General features: G+C 35.5%; 1 long non-coding RNA gene across 1 annotated transcript in view; it reads left to right on the top strand.

Annotated features, from left to right (window-relative positions):
• The first annotated feature begins 8,723 nt into the window (after positions 1-8,723).
• The window catches only part of LOC116184080 (uncharacterized), a 32,108-nt gene continuing 15,833 nt past the window's right edge, over positions 8,724-24,998 (top strand). The window contains exon 1 of the long non-coding RNA XR_004148814.2: positions 8,724-10,634. This is a non-coding gene — a long non-coding RNA (uncharacterized LOC116184080). The remainder of the gene's footprint in view (positions 10,635-24,998) is intronic.

Raw genomic sequence — 24,998 nt, 5'->3', positions numbered from 1 at the left:
GTAAACCATATCAAAGTCAATAACGTGAACAGGTATATCTGGACACTTTTCTTTAAATGTCTTGGATCTAGAATTCCCATTTACACTTCACTGCATCCTATGCTCAGCCATTAGACCACCAAATTGCAGATGAGGAGTGTTGAGCATTGGTGTACAGCTGAGAAAAACCTGGGTAACTCAGAACAAGGTTTCTCAGCACAGGTGTTTGTGTAATTATGATGTATTGGAAAAGCCCTTTGTTCAATAGCCTTCCAGCTGCCTAGAGAGTCAATTCCAGAAGTTTTTTGCAGAGCTGAATACCACTGAGCAAGGCTGCAGCAATCACCTTTTAGAGGGAACATGGATAGCTTACTTTCACAGGTCAAGGCACCACTCCCTTGAAAATGGTACTTGCATGCCAAGTAATAGACACAATAACTTCTTTCTCCACCTCCTTCATTAGCAGGCAAGTTAAAAAGAACTCACCAGGGAGGTATTTGAGCAAATTCTGCAAAAAGAGGAAAAATGCTGCAGCTGAGTGTTTTAGGATCCCCCACCTCTGTGCTAAGGACAGGGCAAACAGGAGTCTGAAAAAAACTTGAATTAAAGTGTCCTGGGAATAGCAGAATAGCTTGCCATTTGTTTATACCAAAATGCAATCTAATTGTGATTTTATAGATTTCTGCATATGTAGGCAGAGGCTGGCCCAAAGAGAACATTAACAGCCCTCACCTCAATAAACACAAATGATGGAGTGTAGAATGAGCATGCCAATACAATTTCTGTTCAAAGTCATTTCTCCTTAGAAGTCACTATAACTAGTTGAAGCTGTCTCCAAGCTATTTAGAAGACGTTTAAAATCATTTAATCACAAGCAAATGTCAGAGTATTTTTGCAATCAAATAAAATCTACCACTTCTGTACCTTATGCACTTTAAAGGACATCACAGAAAATCTCAAACCTTAACATGCTTCCAAAGTAAGAGTAGTATGTATTTTTAGCCCCATTTCACAGACAGGAAGCAGACATGATGTAATTAGAAAGAAATCACCCAAGATAATAAAACCACTTTGATTGAAATTTTCATCTGGCCAATCTTCTTGCTTCTGATGGATGAGGAAGGACAGAGTGGGACCTCTCCAGATATTTCTTGTGCCTTTCCTCACCCTGCATTTGAGCTGGAGGCTGTAATTGTAAGAATAGCCTGCCAGGGCCCCTTTTCCATAATGCAGATTTTAAGCCCATTGCAGATCCAAAGCATTACAAAAAAATGGCAACTAACTCCACAATTATACTGAAAAAGTATTTTGGTATTAATGCTTCTGTCTAACTTTGGCTTTCTTAATTTTGACGTGAAAAAATATAAATAATCATTCTTTGTTCATGATTTTAAATATCTAAGAGCTCACTTTGCCAAACCGGTATGCCAATGTTTATTTAGTACTGAGAGCAATCCATACTTTTGGGTTTTTTTAGCCCTGCTTTTAGACATATATATATATACAAATATTCCGTTTATTTTATTTGAACTATATATTTTGCAGGAAAATGCATAGAAAAACAAGAAAACTGAAATCTTTAGCTTCTACTTCATTGACAGTCCTGGCTTTTAGCTGAGGAGACTGAAATGAATCTGTAATTCAGGATATGACTGTGCTATGACTGTACATGATGCCATAATGGTGGTCTCTTTTACTCTCTGCTCTTTCCCTTAGCTGATTTTTTTTCTTATTCTTCTTAGCCTTTGCCTGTCACTGAGTGTCAGGCTATTAATGTTTTCCTAGGATTATGGCCAATGACAATTAAATATCTCTTCAGAATGATAACGGCTTGGCTAGTGACCATCACTCTTATTTATAATAAAGAGATTTGCTTTCTTTCATGTACATTATCTTACTCCTATCCACAGTGATGCTCTTTGTCCCACAGTTGATTGATACCTTGAAATCCACTGCAACTCCTGACAGTCACTTTTCATCACTATTATCTTAAAGAATTTAATATCACCAGAACACTTAGTCACCTCATTATTACCTTTTTTTCTAGATCATTTCTGTTGAGCAGTAGATATCCCAGCAGAGCTCCCTGAGGGACTCTGCTGTTAAACCTCTACTTTTGTTGAAGCTGATCACTTAATCCTACTATTTAAGCTATTTATTAATTCATGAGAAGACTTCCCCTCTTGTCCCATGATAGCTGAATTTCCCATGAGTTAAGATATTATCCTAGGCCATAGTGTTTTTAAATTCTTTACAGCAACTCTGACAAAACAATTTAGTACTTATTTTCAAAATTCTCAGTCTATATATTGCAATATTAACGTAAAAATAAAAGCCAACCGCTTCCCTCCCCAAAACTCCAGCTGGTAACACCAGAAAAACATTTATAATGTAAATTTTGAAAGAGTTAGCATTTTAAATTATGTGGCAAAGGTTCAAAATGGAATTTAAGTTAGTTACCTGTATCATGAAGGGTGTTCTTGCATGTACTCCTTGGTTATTTTTAGTTTACCAATGGGATATTTTTCTGTAAATTAGAGATGAATTAAAGTAAGACAGGAAGTTACCAGGCTGCAATATTAATGGTTGGTTCTGTGGTACTGAGTTCATTTTGGAAAACACAATTTACAGATCATAAAAGCTAGTAATAAGATAATTGATGCAAAGCTGTAATATCATTTGGTCCCACTTGAGAGACAAAACTTAATATTAAAATATTTTTGACTGACAACATTGCCATTTATCTTCCTAGCAGGAGTCAAGTGAGAACAATAAAGTGAGAAAAGGTCTCTGTGCTCCATTCGTATCAGCTGCCATCATACTTAAAACAAATTATGTGAACAACCCCAATAAAAATCTGTTTCTCAGATTTTTTTGATTTCAATACCTGTCATGGAACTTCAATACACTGATAGGATTTGAGAAGTTCTGTGGGTATGACACTTTGTGGACTTTTAGAAAGAAAAACCCAATAGTTTAGCAATCCCAGGTGTCATCAATTCAGTCACCAAAATTAGATGGCTGTTATGTAAATTATGCAAATAGGAGACTCAACCTCTTCTTTCATATTTGAGAAACGAAATATTTAATGATGTTGACATTTTTAATTATCATCAGGCCTCTGAGTTAACTCCTAAGTGGGATCAATGTTATTACAGGATCTCGGCAGACTCTGGTGGACATTTCTGCATCACATCAGACTTTATTGAACAGGTATGTGCTAGCTGTGTTTGAAAATCTGAAACAATGGACAATAAAGAAATTCATTTTCAGAGTCACCAAACAGATAAATTAATAGTGAACTTTTAAAATGGTCTGTTCTTTGGTAGTAGTCAGAATCTGACCATATTATGATGAACGTTTTTCCTATATCCTTTCCCACACCCCAACATTACTTTAGATATAAGTTTAAAAAAAAAAAATTACAAAAGTGCACTCTTGGGATGGAAATTTTATGAGAAAAGAAATATCATAACTCTAAATTTTTAATTTAAATTTATTTATCTGTCTCACATCACTAAACTATATTGTTCCTTACATTTATTTAGCAGGCAGAAAATAAGAGTCAACTGGTAGGCCAATCCAAAAATTTAATTTCAGCTCTCTCATTGGCATGCCTCACAGAAATTTCCTGATAGCTAAACCTCAGCTTTTCCATCAGCAAGAGAGGGATAACAGTGCTTAACTGAATCACAATGCCAGTGATATTATTGCTGTTGTTTGTCCTATTTTGTAAGTAGATGTAATCATCTGTGTTACACAGAACTTTCTGAGAGGAATCTACCTATCTAAATAGAGATCTTAAAATCCTGAGGATTAATTAATTTATGTTTGCATAGTTCTTTGAAGCTGTGTAACACTATATAAATGTTAAATATTATCTATTCCTAGCCATTGACTATGACTTTTGATAGGTACTGCATATCTCAGTGCACATTATCACTACAGCCCAAGTCCTCTAAAACTCATAAAATTACTAGTTTTCCTATTAATATTCTTTCTGTCCTCTAACCTTCATACTCTTTTCCTAGCCTGCTGAAAGAACTAGGTAACCACTCATAAAATCATTTCAGCCATTTTAGTCTGTTGCTTTTACTGCATAGAAACTCTCCATCTCACTTCAAAGTTCAAAAAACCCCAAACCAGCACAGAAGGACCTGCATGCTGACTTGGTGGGCAAGGGACACAGTGTGTGGCAGTGAGCTCCTGTGGGGAACAAGAAGTGATTCATATGGGATAATAATGTGCTCCTGCATCTTTTAGGGAGAATCAACAGGGTGGCATTGGATTCTTGGAATTGAGAAGGATAATATTGTGATTTTAATATATACACTCTGGCTAGGTGTCAACTCTCTGTCCTACATTTCCTCATCAACAGAAAGAAGGAAGAGCTACCTTTGATACATATTCGTATATATATATATATATATATATATATATATATATATACATATACACAAATATTCAGTTTGTCTTATTCAAACTACATACTTTTGCAGGAAAGTGCATAGCAAAATAAGACCATTGAAATTTTTAGTTTCCTCTTCATTAGTAGCAATAGTTAATTTCACAAACTCTCCAATATATTTTTAAAACATTGTAATTTCCAGTTGTACTAAGCATGGAGAATTGACAGAAAGAACATTTATGATCTATTAATATATGACTATGAAAAGATCACATATTTATCCTATTTTTAAGGATTAAGTGATTTACAATGCTCAGGTCACTATCCTATCCTATATATTACACTATCCTATCCTATATCTTAGCTGTCCACTTTTACATTTTTGAGCCTCCAGGTCCAACCTCATGCCCTAACTAAATCCTGACTCCTTCATGAAGTGGATCTGCAAAAGCTTTAGCCTTTTCCTCTCCTGATCAGCAGTTCCTTTTCTGGAAGGAATTTTGGGCACAGTTGGAACTTGGGCACATTTCCAACAGTGCCAGTTGGCTGATTAGGAATGAGGGGGCTTTCTGTCACACACACCTGTAACTGGGGATGCATTTGGTAACACTTCCATGGTGTTACCTGCTTAAAAACAAGGGGTAAGAATGATTGCCCACTGCATGGCAGTGACAGAAGAAGCCAAGTGACCTAGTGACCTTGAAACAGAAATAATTCTGTTACCTGCCAGAAAGCTCAGGCTGGGATTGAATTTTTTTTTTTTGCAAGATTTCCAAGGAAAGTAGAATCCAAGAGTCCTTTTTATTTTCAGTGGAAAGAAGGTGCACACAAGTGTGGTTCCCTTTGCTGCAACTTGAGCAATTCACAGAAACTTTGCTGCTAATTGTGACATGAGTTTTTGACTCAGGTTTCTTCACAGGAGTATGAAATTGTCCTCTAGCAATTCTACTTGTATATATCTATGAAACTAAGAGCTCCTTTTTCTACTAATACTTTTCCCCCTTGGGATCACCCTCTGACACATTGCAAAGACAGATTTCTTGGTTCATCATTTTCTTCCTCTGACAGGGAAAAAATGTCTGTTTAAAGCTTTACTCTATATAAGTCTAAAATACCAGTGCCTCATACCCTGGTTGTACAGTGTGTTTCTATCACATCCTTTAAGAAATATCCTAAAGTGTGGTTTAATCTCATGAAAACAGGTAATTTGGCCATTGGTGATACAGTGTGAAGGGTATCCTGAAAATTTTGATTGCTCCCCTTTTTATTTATCTTGGTGGGGCAGATTAGAGGTTTCACAGATGGCAATCATTCCTCACATTAGTTGTCTAGCAAGGAAGGAATGAAATCTGCTCTATAAATTTGAAGGCTTCCTTATCTGTTGCTGTAACTCAACATTCTTTTCCTTCTACAAAGTTAAGGGGATCCTAGTGAAATTCCTGAAAGTGAAAGCCAAGTAAAAGAGGAAGGACCTTGTTGTGTTCTGTAATAATTCTCAGGGAAATACTTATCACATGTATTGCACAACTCCACTAATGTTTTCAGCACTAGGGATTAGTTTAACAACATAAAATTCTTGAATGAGCCTGTTTAAGTAGCTACTGATAAACACAGACTCAGACACAAAAAAAATAACCATTTTCTAAAATTTATTGCCTTTATTTAAAAGCAGCATTTTTCTTTTAATTAGGGATTGCATTACTTGCTAAATTTAGTAATTTAGTTAATGAATACATAAAGGAATATTAATGAACAATAACTATGAAAAAATATTAATGTCTTTTTCTAGTAAACTGGAGGGAGAGTGTGACAAATCAGTAAAAGGCAAGTAGATGTCTGTTCCTTCATTGATATTTGTCCTCTTATAGCCATAACTAGATAATCTATTTATTTATTGAAATTAAGGACAGATTTATTAGTATTAATTTATTTATTTACTAATTTATTTATTAGTGATTAGATCCTATTAGTATACCTTTTTCAAAATAAAGCACTGACATTTACCAAATCTACTGTCATTTTACATAAATCTAGCTAGTAAATCCTAGTGTAGTGGTAATGTCAACAAACACCAATGTAATAAAAAAAATGTGGTCCATAGATTACTTCTCTATTTAAATCCTTTTGACTCTTTCTTAGTTATATGGTTTTGCAAGTGAACATCTTATCTACCTTTCTTGTTTTCCTAATATCAATTGTTGTGAAAGCGAATACTTGCAGATTTCAGTTTTGAACAACAATTTTAACGCAGCTTTTATCTGTCCTTCTGAATTTTTTCCTTTCATTTCTTTTTGAATCTGTATTGCACTGTTAAAAAAAAAAAATCATCTTTTTCAGAAAGAACAGTACTGAGTTGATATATCTGCACTCTTATAACATTCATAGCTTATAAAATACTGGCCTTGTGATTCCTAACTCCTTGAATAACCACACTCAAGTCCAAGGCATTGGAAAGAAACATGAATCACATATATCTGACTATAGCATTTCAGTGAAAGGCTGACTGGTTTATGCCCTGAAGCCCATGGATTCAATAGATGTCTTTCATTTAAATGAGTTTTAGGTCAGATCTACTATGGCTGCACAAACACTGAAAAATCAACAGCATTTTTTTACTGGAGTGAGTAGCCTGCTTAACATGATGAATATCATATACTACGTAACTAAATCCGTAAGAAATGCCTGAGTCCTGTTGCCCATTTAAACAAAATCAAAGGTACTTTGACAGAACTCAAGTGGACAGAAAGCTGCCTCAAAATGAGTATGTTAACTAGAAAACTGAAAACATCAGTGTCACTTTTATCACTGAAGCAGAAATTGCCGGGTTTGGGAAGAGATTTTTAACACTTTATATCTGAAGAACATAAACATCATTGAAGGACTTTTCTGCTTGGTCACGGATATTCTTTATGAAAGATTCATGTGTATTTTGTTACCACGTTCTATTTTGTAGCATTAAAGAAAAGCATGGGTGGGAGGTGCAGGGATAAAATCTTTCCAAAAATATCCCTTCTTTTACTTCACCCCCTGCTTTATCTGCAGGCCTTGACTGTTTTGGACATAATTTTTTTTTCCCAGCAATTCCTTTCTCCTTGTTCCTTAGCAATGCCTCTGTCCTTGACTGCATTTTTGTCTTGGGATCTGTACTTTTTTATTTTTTGTGGACTAAATGTCCGCTTTGTTCATATTACTTGCAGGTTTAAAATTTTTCTGGGTCAGCAAACCTAGAAGAAATGATAAAACTTTGTCTTTGGGGACAGCTCTGAGTTCTTAGATCTGACCCTACAATGAGAATATCAAAGTCAGTGACAGACCAAAGGAGTAAAGAAGATATTGTGAGATTGACTTGCTTTGATGGTATAATATAAAAAAAGAAAATAGACACTGAACCAAGCACAAAACACTTGCCAAAAACTTAGAAAAATCCAGAACTCAATTCTATGGAACATTACTGAACTCATCTTTCATATTACTTTATACTTCTGTAAACTTTCCAATTTTTGCTGCCAATTTTCAAGAATGATGTGGTCTGGAATATTCCTCTGTGGTGCCTAACAGGATTAGGTATGACCCCATGGGAAATCAGTTTAATTTTATGACTGTTGGTGTTATTTTCTACACTTAAAATTTCTAAGTCTATGGACAACACTGAACAAAATCTGGAGATGAAAGGGACTCTAAAACCTTTTGAGTGCTCTAGAAAGATGATGTCAGAGACTACAGAATAGCCCAAAGAGCAATAGCTCACAGTTCTTTGCAAAAATTATCATGAAAAGCCCATCTCTGCAGGGTGAGAAATATAGGATAAATGCACCCAAGATAAAAAAGAAGACTAAAGAATAATCTGTCAGGAAGAGAAACCTGTTTTCCCAACAGAGTGGCCATCCTTACCCAAATCCTTCCAGAAGCAGCAGGGCCCTTTCTCTCCCCTCAGGCAGCAGCAGTGAGGCTCCAGGTCAGCTTGCAGAGGCAGAAATGAAGGAGAATAATGGTCAGATCATTAAAGAAATTAATTAAATGCCAGAAACCTGGCAGCATGGAAGTGAGACAATGGGGCTGCCCTTTCTGCAGTAGTGGATTCCAGCTCCCCAGACCAAATTACAACCTCAGATCCCAACATGACCCATGGAAACAGCAGCTGGGAAAAGCTCACTGAAGAAGCAAAGCACTTAGCAGCAAAAGGGAAGGATCAAGAGAAAATATGTTCAGATTAAAACCACACTTTTGCTGGAGCAAAGGCAACCAGGACTGACATGATCTCCCCATCAGTGATGGAAAAAAAGAAAAAAAACTGGCTGGGTTAGGGTTAGGGTTAGGGTTAGGGTTAGGGTTAGGGTTAGGGAAAAGAAGCACCTCCAAGCCCTGCTGTGAGAGAAAAGGAGCTTGTAAAGTCCTGCAGACAGAACTGCCAGCCAGATCAGGTGTGTTGCTCATAAATTGTTGAGTTATATTTTTTGAGGGAATTGTTGAAGGATTGGATAACAGATTGAGGAATTGTTTAAATATTGTAATTGCTAATGGGAAAACAGCACAGCTCAGTGTTTCAACTCATGGTGTGAGAAGTGAGAAAACTTCTCCAGGTTGACTCCAGCCTCTTCCAAAAATTTCTTGTATGCCCTATTTTAATCCTCCTTGCTATCTAGGAAATGGGGACAGGTAATAGCTTGACACATGTCCTTTAGGTATAATAAACTCTATAAACTCTATAAATAAACTTTAGGCATAATAAACTCTATAAACTCTATAAATAAAAAAAATGTCCTTTAGGTATAATAAACTCATCAGAAAATAGGGCAGAGATAAAAGTCATGAACTGCATTTTATGAGAGTTTTTGTAATATGGTGTAAGAAACATTCATATCCAAATCCTAAAGAGTGAACATCATGGTTTTTTTTCTGAAAAAAAGCAGATTTTCTTAACACAGGGATTTAAAATTTTCTCTCTAGTATATCTGGGATCATATACAGAATCTTTTAGGGAATGAACATCCAATAATGGGTATAAAAAGGCCCAAAAACATTATTCTGAGTCATCTCTCTATTTTTTTTTCTTCTCTTAAAGCTGTGAAAGGGAGATATACTTAGGACTGTGTGCCTTTTACATCCCATCTATATTTTTCCAATTAAAGGAAAGCAAATCTGCTTTAAAGCTATCACAGGGAAAATAATTTCCCTCCACAAGATGGCTCCCACAGTGAGAAACTCCAGGCTCTGAAGATTTCCTTTTTTAGTTCTTTAGAAACTAATCCCAAATCATATGATTTAATCTGTCTGCTTCTAGCTCCTGAGGATTGATGTTTATTAAATATTAAAAAAAAAAAAAGTTTTGTTTTCTTTTATGCTGCAATTATTCCATGATGCAGGATAGATAACTTTGTTATTACAATTGCTCACAATATGGGGAAAATTTCTTGATGCCTGTTTCGATTATTTTTGCTAACTGTGTATTTTTTTTCTAAAAAATCTAATACAAGTGGCCATTTCATGCCAGGGATGCCTAATAAGAACTCCCCACTGAAATCAGTGAGAAACTGTGACTAAAAATCAATGGTTACATATGATCCAAGTTGTTTTATTCTAAAATATTCTATGACAGTCTTTGGGGAAGCAGTAGCAAAAACCAAATCTGGGTATTAGCTTCACAGACACAGTGTTTTCATGATTTTTCAGTGACAGAGTTTCATGGAGCTTAGCAGATTAAAGGGAAAAGAGACATCTAAGAAAATATATATAACCAAATCTGTAGAATGAAAGAGTTTTATGACTGTAAGAGTGTTTACAAGCATCCTACCTGGAAAGTTAATACCCCTTGCTCCTGATGCTACAAAAGAGTTATGCACATACATTAAAACATATCTACAAGCTTGAAAGTGTGAGAGAAGATTGAGCCATGTGGTTTTGTCTTGTTTTGCTGTTGGTAAAGAGCACATACAAAGGAAACAGAAATGTACCTTGATACAAGTGAGCCCTGACATTCTGGTTTTGAGCCTTGAGCAGACAAACAGATACAACCAAGCTTTGTGTGCTTGTAGCTAATTAGGTTTTTTTTTTTGCATACCAGCAGTACCTGGGGCTTTCCATCACTGTACACAGAAATTGTACTTGCAATTGTGTCAACATCTGTCTCCAAAGGAGCTGAGAGGCTGAGGATGAAATGCTTGCTTTGTTTACCTGCATCTCACTAAGCTAAAAGTACATTGAAGTGCCCAGTGCTGCTGCATTTGCACATCAGCCAAGGAACTACGTGGTAAGCAGTTATTTTGTTTTTAATCTCAGGAGAGTGTTTTATTTTTCCCTCTCATACTTCATTAATGGTAACTGTGCAAAATAATTTCTTCCTTTGAGCTTATTGAGAGTTGATACACAGGATTCTGGAAAAGTCCCATGTAAAACAAAAAAAAATATTTATTTTTTTGCTTTGGTTTTGAAAAAAATGAATATACAGGTATTTGTACCTTTCAAGAGGCAGATATTGAAAAGGATGAAGGTCATTTATAAGCTCAGAAGGATTTATGGTAAAATGTGTGCCGATATTTCCTCTGACTCAAGTTACCTTCTATTTAAGTGGCATATAAATGAGCTTTAATTAACCTGTTTGAAAATGATAGAGAAATAGAGAAAGACCCAGTGCCAATTTAATAACTAATGTTCCTATTATGCATGCCTGCAGAAAAGCCTGTGGGAGAAAGAAAAAATCACTGGGCATTTTGTAATGTTCACCTTGCAAAGCTCTGTTCTCCCAAGCCTTATGTATTCAAAAATCTGTCATGCAAAAATGATGCAAATCTGTAGTTTACATAGGATGTATAACCATGGTGTTTGGTAGAGCTTGGGGAACTTCCAGCAAAACACAGTTTAATTGGAAAATGCCATTTCATTGAACCTACAATCTTTTGCTCCAGATTTCTACAGCTGAACAAATATCCAGTGCTCTTAACAATTAATCTGACAAGGACATTCGTTTTACTGAAAACTGGAAGGTTTTGGAAGGTTTGTGAAAAATAATCAACTTTTTTTGTTATTTTATTTTGTATTTTTATTTTTCTGTGAGTAGGAATTGTGCATTTTCTTAGTTTGGACATTGGCAGAGGGATCATGTATCACCTGCCTAGCATGGGCCCACATTTGTAAGTGTACTGTGTTTCCCACACAGTAGGGGAAAGTCACAAAAACCCAAATAACTGGAGTGATATATAATTAATGGGGGGCTGGATGGAGTGGAGGAAAAGACATATTCTATTCTTTCACTTTTGTATGTGTCAGAGACATATCAGTTTTTTAGTGTCCCAAAAGCTGAGGATGTACAGGGCAACAAAGAAATGGGCTCAATGTCCTGAATGAGACTCTGATTATCAGAAATATTGATTAGATGGAGCAGGTAAGGAAAGAAACTTTTAGTAAGATTTTGTTCAAGGAGTGTCACTGAAGAAAAACCCTTTCATAATTTTTTCCCTAGTATCTAATGATGCTGTCAATTAGAAGCCTTTACAAAGCTTAATCTGAAAGGTGTGAAAATTTACTTTCTGTACTAATGGATCTGTCCATCTATTGGATTCAAATCTAGAGGGAAATTATATTAGGGTTATACTCTGAGGTGAAAGTGCTATGGAGGAATGAGAGGAAAAAGCTATGGCAAGGAAAAAAAAAAAAGAAAGAAAAAAAAAAGAGGCAGCAAGAGTTAAAGTATAAAGTATATACCTATTATGTCATTATGTCATAAAGCACTGTATTATGTTAAGCAGTTTATATTTTTTTCCTGAATCTGTGATATTATTTCAAACTATAAAAACCTCAGGAAAAAAAACCCTTTTTTTAGTTATAAAACAGTTTGATATTAAAAAAGAATAATGGAAATTGTAATTCATACACAAATAAAGAAAACAGAGCATGACAGTTGAGAGAGATACAACTGAAAAATTAATTGTAGTTTATGTTTTTTGCCAACACCTTCTTGGACACCTCAGGCTTTATTACACTCAGACTCCAGGGAAAAGAATTTCCTGGGTATTCTAGAAAGCACTTAATGAAAAATAGAGGTCTGGTCCAAGTGTAAAGGCAGGGTTAAAAAAAAAACCATCAGTATCTCAGTGATCTGTGTTTTGCTAGGGAATATGAATCTGAGGTCTTCCAGCTCCTTTGAATCAGTCATCTCAAATATCTAATCCTCCCATAAAGGAAATCTACTGATATGTAGGAAGAGTTTACTGAACTGTAGTTGCATATATTTCTAAATGAAACAGTTTTGTTCACTCAGTTGGGATTATAGTTCTTCTACTAATATTTTTAGAGATGGATTAAACACTTATATGAGATATTGTGCTGGTTTTGGGTGAGGTAGAGCTAATTTTCTTCACAGTAGCTGATAACTGGCTGTATTTTGGATTTGTGCTGGAAACAATGTTGGTAATTCAGGGATGCTTTCATTGCTGCTGAGCAGCAATTGCACATTGCCAAGTCCTTTGCTTCCTTCCACTTCATCAGCAAGCGGGCTCAGGGAGGGGCACAAAGAGATGGGAGAGAACACAGCCAGGACAGGTGACCTCAGGGGATATCCCAGACCATGCTCAGCATACAAATCTGGGGGAAGAAGAAGGAGCAGGGTGACCTTCAGAGTGATTTGTGACTCGAAGTCACCACTAGGCACAAAGGAACCCTTCTCTCCTTGGGAGGGCTGAACCCCTGCCTGCCTGTGGGAAGTGGGGAGTGAATTCCTTGCTTTGCTTTGCTTGTGTGCAAAACTTTTGCTTTCCCTATTAAACTGTTTTTATCCCAAGCCATGATTTTTCCAGCTCTTTCCCTTCTGACTCTCCCCACCCTGCTGATGGGGCCAGGCTGAGCTGCTGACTGGGGTTAAACCACGAGAGCACTTTTGAGCTCCCAGTGTGGGACAAAAGGCTCAAGGCAATGACAGATCTGATTGGGATGTGCTGGATAGAATCCATAGCTGGTTTTGCTGCTCAGCTCTTAATGGACAGCTCCTGTGCCTGCCATGGGGCTCATTGCCTGACTGTGAGAATCTGTTGCTTGTGAGGGGCTGATTTTCCTTTCACTGCTTGCTGCAGTGCTGTGCTGCTGAGCATCCCACTCTGCTGGGACTGGGAATGTTTTGTGACAGCAGTGGGGGCACTGTGCTTGCTGTACTGGGCAGGCAGGAACTCCAGTGTGGGCTCCAAATGTGTGTCCTTTAACAGGAATTTTATAGACTAGCGTTGAGTTAGTAACCTATGCAGAGTACAGGAGATGCCAGCAGTATCTGCTGCAGATTGAGTTCATCAGTTAATTGAGACATGCTGTCTGTACAAACAGCTTCTGATGATGCCCTGAGAAGAGTGAGCAGTTGGAGAGATTCAAAGGTCCTTTTTCTGTGCTGGTGGCGCTTTGAGACAAGTAACCGAGTGTGAGAGAGGAAAAGTGTTTTCTCTCAATTTGTGCTCAATTAGAAGAAGTTGAAATATACAGGAAGTATAAAACAATTTACTCTGTATCCTCCTGAGATCAATTAGCTAGAAATCCTGAAAACTTTTATTAAAAATAAGTATAACAAATTATTCTTCTTTTATTAAAAAGAAGTATATCCTCTCACACCACTCTTTCCTTTTCATGTGTATCCTCTGTACCAAAGCTTTAATATGTCCATTATTCCTTCATGAGTCTAATGATCTTTTTCATCACAGAGAATGTTACCACATCATACATTGTTGTTATTGGCCCAGTGTGTGCAGCTTTATTTATATAGCTGTACACATATATGCATGTCTATTGCATTTATATAATTACACACAAATGTCTTCTTTCCTCAGAATACCTCCCACATTGCATTTTTTATAGCTGGATTTATGTGGAAGGAAAAATATTCACCATCAAATTAAAATACCTTCATTTTGACTTTTAAGTCTCAGCTAGATCTACAGAAAGACTTCTATTTACCTGAAAATATTCTGTTTACCGTGTGTTTAACATTGCCATTGTTCTTATGGAATGCATAAAAGAATTTGAGAGATATTAAGGTTAAAATTTTACAAGCCTCTTATTATAGTTGGTTGCTTCCATTTGAGAATAATTATTCAAAATATATCAAGCTTTGAAGACAAATAATTCAACACCCAAAATTAGAAAATAATTTAGAAGATTCATCAGTGGATCTGTGCAAAAATATCCAATTATTTTGTTGTTTGTTGTAAACTAGCACCCTTTTAGTCCAATGTAATAAACCTTCATAGTTAACAGGTGATTAAGATAATACTAACAATACACAGTTCCAATTTATAAATTTTTCTATTTCTTTATCTTTTATTCCATATTTATTCAGCATTAAAGTTTCAAAAATGGAAAACATTTCAAAAATAATTTCAGAAAAAAAACCCTGCAATTTCCCCTTGCCCAACTTCTTTATTTACAATTTTGATGTACAGCAGAAAAAGCTAATAGAAGACAATTGCTGGCAAAGCAAAGTCTAGGTAAATAGAGTTCAGAGTTGTAATAATTTGCCAAAGCCACCCCATATTGTATTGCCAACAAAGAAAAAAATTGTATCTGAAGACAACTGGGGAAAAAAATCAAAAATTTTGAAATTGATTTTGTTTTGTTTAGTTGTTTATTTACATATTAATTTACAGCAACCTAAGACATAAACACATATTTTCACAGAATAAAAGGACCTCAAGAATTTCTTGTCCAACCTTGTGCTTTGCATCCTTGTCCAACCCTGAGCAGCTTTGTGGTCATTTTATGCTGCTCAGGGTTTGATTCAAACATTTTCAGAATTTGAAAACCTCCAGTGAAGCTGCCTCCAGCATCTCAGGGCAGTTGCTCCAACATTTTATTATCCTTAGAGGGAGGAAGAAAAAAATTGTCCTCATATATGATTGGAAAAAAAATATTTTCAAATTTTATATAGTTTTCCATGTTTCAGAACACATTGCTATTTTCCACTGATTGATCACAAAAGCAATGAACATGCAAGCTGACTCTGTATCAGAACACTTATTTTGACTATATAAATTTTTAATTGTTTGTTTGTGGTTGTACCTGTGTACCCACCATTCTATGCTTAATTTCTTAATTTTTGAGAAAGCACATCTAGAAATGGCCATAAAATTGTATTTTTCTTACTCCATATCAATAACAATTGAAGAACAGAAGGAAATAGATAACTCCTGAGGACACCTTTTCTTGGAGTACAGCTTAAGACTATACAGCATCAGGAGTACAAAGTCATTATTATTTATTTATTTATCCTGAGAAATAGATTGCAGTAATTAAAAGCTACTCCAGTAACTTTAGAACTCCTAATGAAGGATGACAACCTGGGCAAGTTCAAGCAGTTTTTCTCTCAAGGAATTTGCTGTTAATAGGAAGAAAAACATTCAGAAGGCTGTTATTTATTACATTGGCTGTTTTTGAAGAATTTGAATTTTTCTTGAATTTGAAGAATTTTTCAGGGAAGCCAGGCAGAGATGATTGCTGATGAAATAGTTGCAAAGGAGCACTGGGAACTCTGAGTTGTGCTAAATTCCACATAGAGATGAAACATACAAGCAATTTGGCATTAATTGAAAATTTGGAAACTGAAAAACTTTCAATCCATCTCAGGAATCAAAGTCAGGGTTTGACAATTTTTGTGGGGAAGGTGACACGAGCAGCACCTCTGTTGGGTTATTGCAGACAAAGAGTTCATATGGCTTTGTCCAAGACCAACTACCAAGGGAAGTCTGTAGGAACAAGACACCCCTATAGCATTAAACCTAAGAACTTTTTCTCAGCCTCCTAAAATTTTTGACTCTGGAACTTTCTTAGCCAGTATCCTGGTTGGACCTTTCTTCTTTTCATTTGTTTTAACATCCTATGTTGAGTACTCAGCATTCAAGACATCAAATGCCAAGGGACATTTCTTCGCATATCATGGGAAAACCTGACATCTAGTTTGACTTTTAGTGGTCTATGGAAGGATCACTGTGGTTTTCCAAAGGCAATTGGGCCTTGGGTTTGAGAAAATCTCCTCCCAAAAGCCAAATGGAATTGCTGTACTTGAAGCAAACAGCACTGTGGGGTTTTTGTTACATTTTAATGATGCATTTTTAGCTTGGGGTATAGAATGTATATTTATCTTGCTCAAAAGTGCCATGTAACTGATTACTATGCTGTCATGATTTTGGCTTTAAAGATCAATTTGCTCTACCATCATCTTAGAAATTGGCCAAAAGACTTTCAATAGGATTTGTATGTGTCTTATTTCTATCTGTATCTGATCTTAACAAATTACAAATAAATCCTCGACTTGGAATATATTGTTGTAAAGAGGAGCTGAGATTACCCTGACGTGTTTTCTGTTCAGAAGTGTAAATCAAATCAGCTACTCAGCACTAGGAATTTCAGAAATTGACACACTGTCATCTCCAGGGAAATACATTTTATGGCAGGTTCTCTGACACATGTAAACGTTTTGGCTTAATGCCATTATCTAAATAAAGGCATCTTCTGCTGTATTAGATCCCCTGTGATATCTAAGAAATCCACAGGCAGCTGGCAAATATCCACATTGGAACTGCAGAGGCTCTTTAGGAGAGGAAAATCTTGAGCCCAGAGACCACACCAAAGGGCATCCCAAAGACACTAAGTCCCTATGCTTTGGCAAATAGGGATATTCATTAGGAGATCACAATAAACCACATTTTTGAGTATCTGTCCTTTAAGCAATGGCATTGAGATTCCTGTCCTAGGAGGATGTGGAGGCGGACAGCATCATCAAGTCAAAAAATGAATAATAGAAATTTGAAGGATTATACTGAACATTATTTTACCTCTAGAAACTTTGATTTACACATTTTTTAAGATCCAGATTTCCCCTTCTGTTTTTTTCCCCCATTCCACATCTTTTCTTCTGTGGGCTCTCTGAGCTGTTCCATACAATCTTTCATTTTAAAACAGATTACCTGCAGTCTTACAGCAAAAAAAATTTCTCCTGTTACTAAAGCTCCTCCCTGTTCAGTTAGCTCACATAGGATGTGGACATATTATTGGCATATAAGTGAAAAATCTGTTTAAAAAAAGTATATTCATTCCATGATGCTCAGTGGTTAAGTTAGCCAAATGATTCCAATTAATTTTCCCCTTAATTTGCAATGAAATTCTATAAATAAAGAGCTATGCACATAGACAGAAGAAATACTTCCCACTTTCATTCAATATGAAGAAGAAAAGTATTAAAAATATATGACAAAATTGATGTTAACTTAAGCATGGTTAAACAATTTGTGCTGGCCAAACCACAGCTTTAAAAGAAAGGAATTGCTGAGAACCACTAGGCAGCAGCATAATTGACTTTTGGTGGCTTCAAAAGACCATGAACACCCCTAATAGTTTTTGGCAGTTCCAAAGGCATTTATCATGATCAATGTGCAATATTAAATAAGTCTCCTTCAAAATGAATATAAATTCAAACTCTATTTCCATCTCAGCCTTCTGGTGACATGAGGAAACCACTTGAGTTTCGCTCTCATGGTTTATGACATCCCTGGAAGGCTTTGATGGAATTATAGCCTTATTAAGTACAGTTGGGGTACATTATTCCTTAAATTATTGCAACTACAAGTCATTATTCCCCCTAGAAATTAGAACTTGCTGTACTTTCATCAACCATGTAATCTTGAAGTAAGTTGGGGGGAATTTCAACGTGGGAGGACATCTGCTTTTTAATTTCTGTCACTACTATACGTTCACAGCTTGGAAGAGTTGTTAGCATCTAATATTAACAGCCCTCAAACTTTTTTGTTTTGCTTTAAGGAACACTATTCACAACAATTTATTTGAGCAATCACTGATGTTTATACATATTTTAATGGAGATTGAAAATCAATTTTTTAACCTTTTTTTAAAAATTTATATTTATATCAGTTTCAGGACTAGTGCATGTATTGCAAGTAGAATATTTCTGTCATGAGCAAGTCTGACTAGGAGGAAGAACAAGGAGCATGTACTATTTTCTAGTTAAAAGAAACGAACCCATCTGGAAAAAAAAATGCATGGTGTTTATAAAGCATGCTACTTTTCCTCTCTATTGATATTTTCAGTCATCACAGCCTTATCAGCTTAGTTAGCTTTGTGTATTTTCTTCTTTCAACAGTTTTCACACTGCTTAGGCTTTTAAATAGTGGAAAGTATTATTCAGTGCTGCATACTGAAAAGAAAACATGTTAAAGAAAACATTTTAAATAAAAGTCCTTAGCGTAGCACATATATCATTAAGCCTGACAGAGTTGAAGGCTTTTGTTGTCTCTCTCTTACTGTTTTTTTGGGGTTTTTTTTGTTATTTTATATGCAGCTTTGAGAACTATAGCAGGTAGGAAAAATTCTGCACCCTGTTCTCCCATAATGTTTTATACTGTAAAAAATATCTAATTATAACAAATAAAAAATAAAATTTGTCACTACATTGAATGACTAATATAAAATTTTGTGGGATTATGGAAGAGATGGAGTCCCTCTTTTAAGTGAGTTTTAGAGAAAGAAGAATCCTTGGTTACTCAGAAAAGCAAAAAAACATTTATTTGCATCTCCAGTAATGGGTTAGAGAGGGTACTAAAAAAACAGTTTGAAGGACATATTTAAATTCTAATATGCTATAAGTATTTTGGGAGAGGTTATATTTTTATCAGTATAGCAATCTTGTTACATCCATGTGAATAGTTCTGTCTTAAAAGCATATATGCTATATTTTATTAATCAATGCTACTATTTCCAATGATTTTGGTAATATATTTTAAATTAAAAAATTTACAAGATGGGCACAAATCTCTGAAGGATTATAGTAAAAATGATCATATTTATCAAAGATGAGATCTTAAAAATGTAGCATATTGGTTTAACTTAGCTAGATTAAATATTATTTAAAATTCAAGTGCTTACGAGTAATGCATAGTGTCAGTGGAGGGGGGGGTTGAGTTTGAATTCTTTTTTAAATGAAATAATATTTTAATTCACCTTGAGGGCTTGTTCTTAAATAAATGGTGGCATTAAATATTATGAAGCAATACACACAAATGGGCTGCTGTTTAAAATCCATGAATGGCTTGCTGATGTTTCCACACTGGAGATGGCTGGCTCAATAGAAATGATGTGTTGTGCCTGATATTAGAATCATATTGAAAGACAAATAAGTACAGTACAGAAATTAATGCATTGCTATGGTGATGTAAAACTTTGTCTTCTTCTATGAAGGTAAGACAAATGTGATGGAAAGAATTTTTCTAATACGTACAACTCAAACATACTTTACACCAAGAAGCACTGGGGTAATGTCCATAACCATAGCTAATGTATAAAATACAGAGAAATTAATGATCCATATTAAATTCCATGTGCCATCTACAAATATCAACAACAACACAGAAAGTCGATGTGTTTTTATCAGTTGCATTCTTTAAATCTAATTATGCACTACTTAGTGTTATGAATGCACATAAATTTGCCTTTCAAGACTTACACATTTTAGATCTAAAGCCCACTACAAAAGCATGCTGAGAGTCATGGGGAAAGATGAGAGATAACAGGAAGTATTTAAAAGGAACCTTTCTGGTTATGGTAGACTTTTTATTTTTAATGCAATTAATATGTTAGAAAAATTAGACATATAAATACCACCAGATGCTCATAACATATCTTCAATAACAACACATAAATTAATTATATGTGGCCAGGCAGAAAACATGCTGAAAGCAATACTTACAGGGCTGTCATGATGAGAGCTGTAATGGATAAAATTTTTGGGATAGAGTACTATGATTTTATGTTTTCCACAGCTCTATTTGTCAGTATAAGTTTAGCCTCTCTGAAATTCCATTGAACTAACTGGTAAGGTTGGGTAACATATATTTGCAATTTAAAAAAAAAAAAAAACAACCAAACAACCAAACAAAAAAAAACCAAAAAACCCAGCTAAAAGAGATTTCACTTTTTGAAGCTAATTGTGGAAAGTCAGCAAAAGAGGGAGACAAAGGTCACCATGACGTGAATATTACCAGAGATGTCAAGGTCCCAAGTCCAAGACCTTTTTTCCATAACTCAACACAAAAAATGAACCTTGGTCTTAAATATGTGACCAAACTATGATATTATCTGCTTTTCAAACTCTTTCTCTTACTCTCCCATGGTACTTGAGAGCATTTAATTAAAGGAGTCTTCATTAATAGGTTTCCTGCGCATGCCAGATGCTAAACATGGAATTTTTTGTAAGGTACAATCTCAGAGAAGTGTTTCCTTTGCTTATTGGGGAGCTGTAGTAAGACATCAGTAGTCTAGCAGAATTTATGAGATTTTTGCTAAGTAACTTGCTTAGGGAGGGGATTTAAAGGATGGATGGATGGTTGGATGGTGGGTTGGATGGATGGATGGATGGATGGATGGATGGATAGGTTTGAGTAACAGAAATTCTCCAGGGCTGCCGTGCCAACTTTCCCCGTTATCTAAATGTTCAGCTTTCACTAAAACCTCTCACTTTGTGATTCTGAAATACAGGTAACTTCTATCGTTGGCAATTTCCTTCTGCCAGGCACCAATGTGAAAGCTCTTGCAGGCTTTTTAGTTCCTGCCCATGCTCTTGAAGGCTTTTTACTTCCTTTTGTGCCATTAACAGTAAAGAGATTTGCTGGCTTTTAATTACTGAGAATTGCATATTTTGGCAATGCGGAGGAAGAGGTCCCTTGGTTTTATGTTCCTGGAGTGTTATAGGGTTCCTAAAGAGCTACAACTTTCCAGGAGTACTTATAATATGATTCATACATTTACAGGGAGAAATTACATCTTTCATCATTAAAGTTTCATCACAGTCCTGTATTCTCCAACTGAACTAATTTTGCAAAGTAAGCACACAAAAAAAATCCCACCTTTGATTTCAAGCTGTGGTTTGTTTGCATATGTGGGTAAGGCATTGCAGGATTTCTCCTATCGCTTTGTGCTAAGGTATGAATATGAAAATAATGTATTTAAACATTTCAGTGTTGATGTACCGGGTATGAGTTTAAACTCCTGCACATTAAAAAAGTGAATTTGAAACATTTGGTGAATTTCAGACATAGTGATGCAATTATACATTTTATTTCTTTTTTAGTTTAGCATATGGTTCCACTGTTAGTAGTTTTCAGCTTTCTTCACTAAATTAAAATAAAATAAACCCCATAGAAACTGCATCCGTAGAGTTTAAATTGCCTCTTGATCAAGGAAAAAACTATATTTTACAATAGTACAATTCTAAAAGCTTCTCTGGTGGTCTCCTGTTTCTGCCCTTGGCTGTGTGAGGGGTCCTCAGCACAGGAGCTGAACAGAAACCCAGCTCTTGTCCACTGTGACCAGGAATGTGCTCAGCCACACATGAGTTACCCTGTTTGAAGCAAAGAATCTGATTGCTCTGGAAATTGATTTCAAGTATTTTCCAGTCTAAGTACATATTGATATTCTTAAAAATGTGTGCTAATGATTAGTTTAGGCTACTATATCATTAATATCTATAGCATCAGTGGGCCTGCTGTAAGATATTATAAATGTAGTACACGTATATGTGGGTAAATACAGAAGTATCACTTCACTATTTAGAATTTAGTTTTCAGCTGCCAATTTTGAGCCATGTCTGTATCTATTCAGCAGGTTGTGACAATGCTAAAGAAAACTGTAGATTAGAAATTAAAAATATTTGTAGAAACCTACAATCTTTTAGAGTTTAGGAATTTTTCAAGGTGATGAACTAATGTCAATATTGATATGATGTTAACATTTTCATTTAATTATAATATTATTATTTTTATATCTATACTATTATTATATTTTTATTTATTTAATTTTGTAACTCAGTTCTGTTTAGCATTATCCTATATTAGACACATAATTGAAATAGGGTTCACAAAAATAACTCTCAACATTGGTGCATCACCATTTGCTTTAAGATGCATTTAGGCACTTAGACTATGTACATTTAAGCCATAGAATCCTCTGGATTTGTAAGCCAATTATGAGCATATGGTGAATAAAGGTTCACTTTATATGGGCTTTTTTGTTCTGTGCAGATCTACCTCTTATCTACCTTCTTACAGAAAACTGAGGGTAAAAACCAGGCACAGAAGTCTAGTGGGTTGAATGTAAGAAAAATTAAATACTTAAACAGTGGCTACCTACAAAACTCCTGACAGTTTTTATTTTTAAATTACCTGTTATATTTTTAAAACCTTATGATGCTGAAAAGAAAGAACAAAAGTGCTAAATCCAAGTTAGCAGAGAAAAAAATAAAAGATGCAACTAATACCATAGGTAAAGAGAGAATAAAATCTATGCAAAAACATCCATATTAATGAATTAATGTGAAGAACTAGCAGCATGGGAGAAATCTTTATGTGGTTATATGCCACAAAAAGATGTGGTTCCTTCCAAATCTGTAGATCTTGGCAAATTTTCATTGAAGTGAAACTACTGTAGATGGGCTGATCCATCTTCTGAAAATCTCTCCACAGTATCTTTTTGATTTAAAAAACATTACAAGGACTGTTCTACTTATGGCATCACTTTGGTGGCTGACATAATTAAATTAGGTTTTGCAGAGAAGAGGGTTTGCTTTTTGGTTGCTTGGGGTTTTTTTTTTTATGCGAGTTCTAGTTCTGACCTACTTCCCACAGGTGTTTGGAATCTGTCATCAAGTTTTGTGCTGAGTTGGCATTGTTGACTTCAGTGAAAATATAACTCCTAAAAGATCTGGAAATCACAGCTGTGCAGTGCTTTGGAAGGGCATCATGGGCCTCCTTGTGCATGAATAATGCAAAGTCTAGTCCTGGAAGTAGGATTGTTTTCCTAATGCCATAATAATGCATTAATTTCTTTTTTTATTTATGTAAAATCAGGGAGGGGGAGAAATAGAGTTTAAAAAAACAGAAAAATTGGTAATGGGTTAGAAGACTGCACCTTTCAGTAGTCTGTTTTTCCCCCCAATTGCAAATTTTCCTTTGCCAAATTAATGCTGAACTCTTTCTTCTCTTATTAGGCTGAAATTCCTACATTACAAAGAGAAAAATTAAGCTGAGAATTCCACTCAGTATATTTGAGAAAAGAGTTATGTGTGATTGTTTTGGAAATTAAAATAGGGAAAACTGTGAATTTTACATAATGGGAATGATTGAGCATGGCTATTTCCTGGCATAACATCATGTTACATATCTCATGTCTCAAACATCGAAAGTTCTATTTTATGGATCTGGTCAGCAGGGAATATAATGTTAAGCAATATGTTTTAATGGAGTTGCTGTTGTGCTTCTCTAATGGGGAGATTATGAAACTATAATTAGTGTAATCCTGCTTGTGTTACATAAAATGACAAAACTGCCATTTACTTCAGTAGGAACTATATTAATTATGCTGTTGTAATTAACCTTCTCCATCCCTCTTTTAAACTTGCTATTCTCAAATAACCATGGAACACTTTACAGCTGGCAACAGAGACTGGGGACAGATTAAACCAAGTACAAGAAGCAGACAAAGATGATATCAGTTAAGAGAGGAACTCTGGTAGAGGATCCTTGGGAAGGGAAGTAGGAAAAGAGGCTAAAGTGAAGGGAACATGAAGGGGGCGTGTCCCCTTTCTCACAGCCTTTGCAACATCTCCTAGGGACTGTTCTGATGAATTGTGCACAAATGTGCGTCTTGCTAGAGTCAGCAAACAGTTTTTGTGAAAAGTGTAATGGATGGGGAGTGACACTGCTGAATGATAATAAAAAAAAGGAATAAAAAGGAGAAACCATTATTGATCAATGTGGCAATGTTACTGACCCTGCTGCTAAAGTTAACTTGCTATTCAGAAATCGCTATTCTGACAAAAGTAAAAGCAAAGTTGTAGCTTTGTAGCTTGCTTTCTTTTTTTTTTTTCTGTATAGGGGGAAATGGTTTATAAAATTAACAAAAAGTTAGGAATATTTACTTCAATTTTTATTCACGTAAAACCAGATTTTTTTCTTGCAATTTGCAAAATGAACTCTGTACTATGGAAAATAGATGAAATGCAACATATACTTGGTGACTGTGAACATTCAGATTTGGTCTTCATCTCACTCACAGGAATATATTTTCTCTGATGTGCCTTCTTTTCCTTCATGTGGATCTCTCTTAAAATTTGATCCATACATTTAAATGCCCAAAGTACCCTATTTCCAACAGGGTATTGGAAATACAATATCCTTCTAGGATGGAATAGCTAAAGACATATTAAGGAAGAGGGTACATGTAAATCTGTGTGCATTTTCTCTTTTGACAAAGCCCAATTTAAATGAGCAGTGAACTGAAGAGTTGCCAAAGCACTGACCTGTCCCACCTCATCACCAGAGAAACCATGAGGTCAAATCAAACACTGACAGGAAAATCGAGCATGGCTTTCACCTGAGCATGAGAACACTCATCTGCAGGGAGAGAGAGTCTCAACCCTATGAATATTTATGCGTTTTGTACAATTATTGTTGAATATAGAACATGAACAGTCATTAGTGCAGGAACCCCACTTTTCCTCATCCTGAGTAACTGCACAAGTCATTAGACTCCAAGGTTACATCCAGCCCTCAGTGAAATATTTGTTTCACTATACCATCCT

This window comes from Lonchura striata, chromosome 1 (genome assembly GCF_050655825.1).
Source record: "Lonchura striata isolate lonStrDom1 chromosome 1, ASM5065582v1, whole genome shotgun sequence".
In the NCBI taxonomy this organism is placed as follows: Eukaryota; Metazoa; Chordata; class Aves; order Passeriformes; family Estrildidae; genus Lonchura; species Lonchura striata.
Note: the sequence above shows the minus strand (reverse complement) of the source record. Positions and strands in the feature narration are given on the sequence as shown.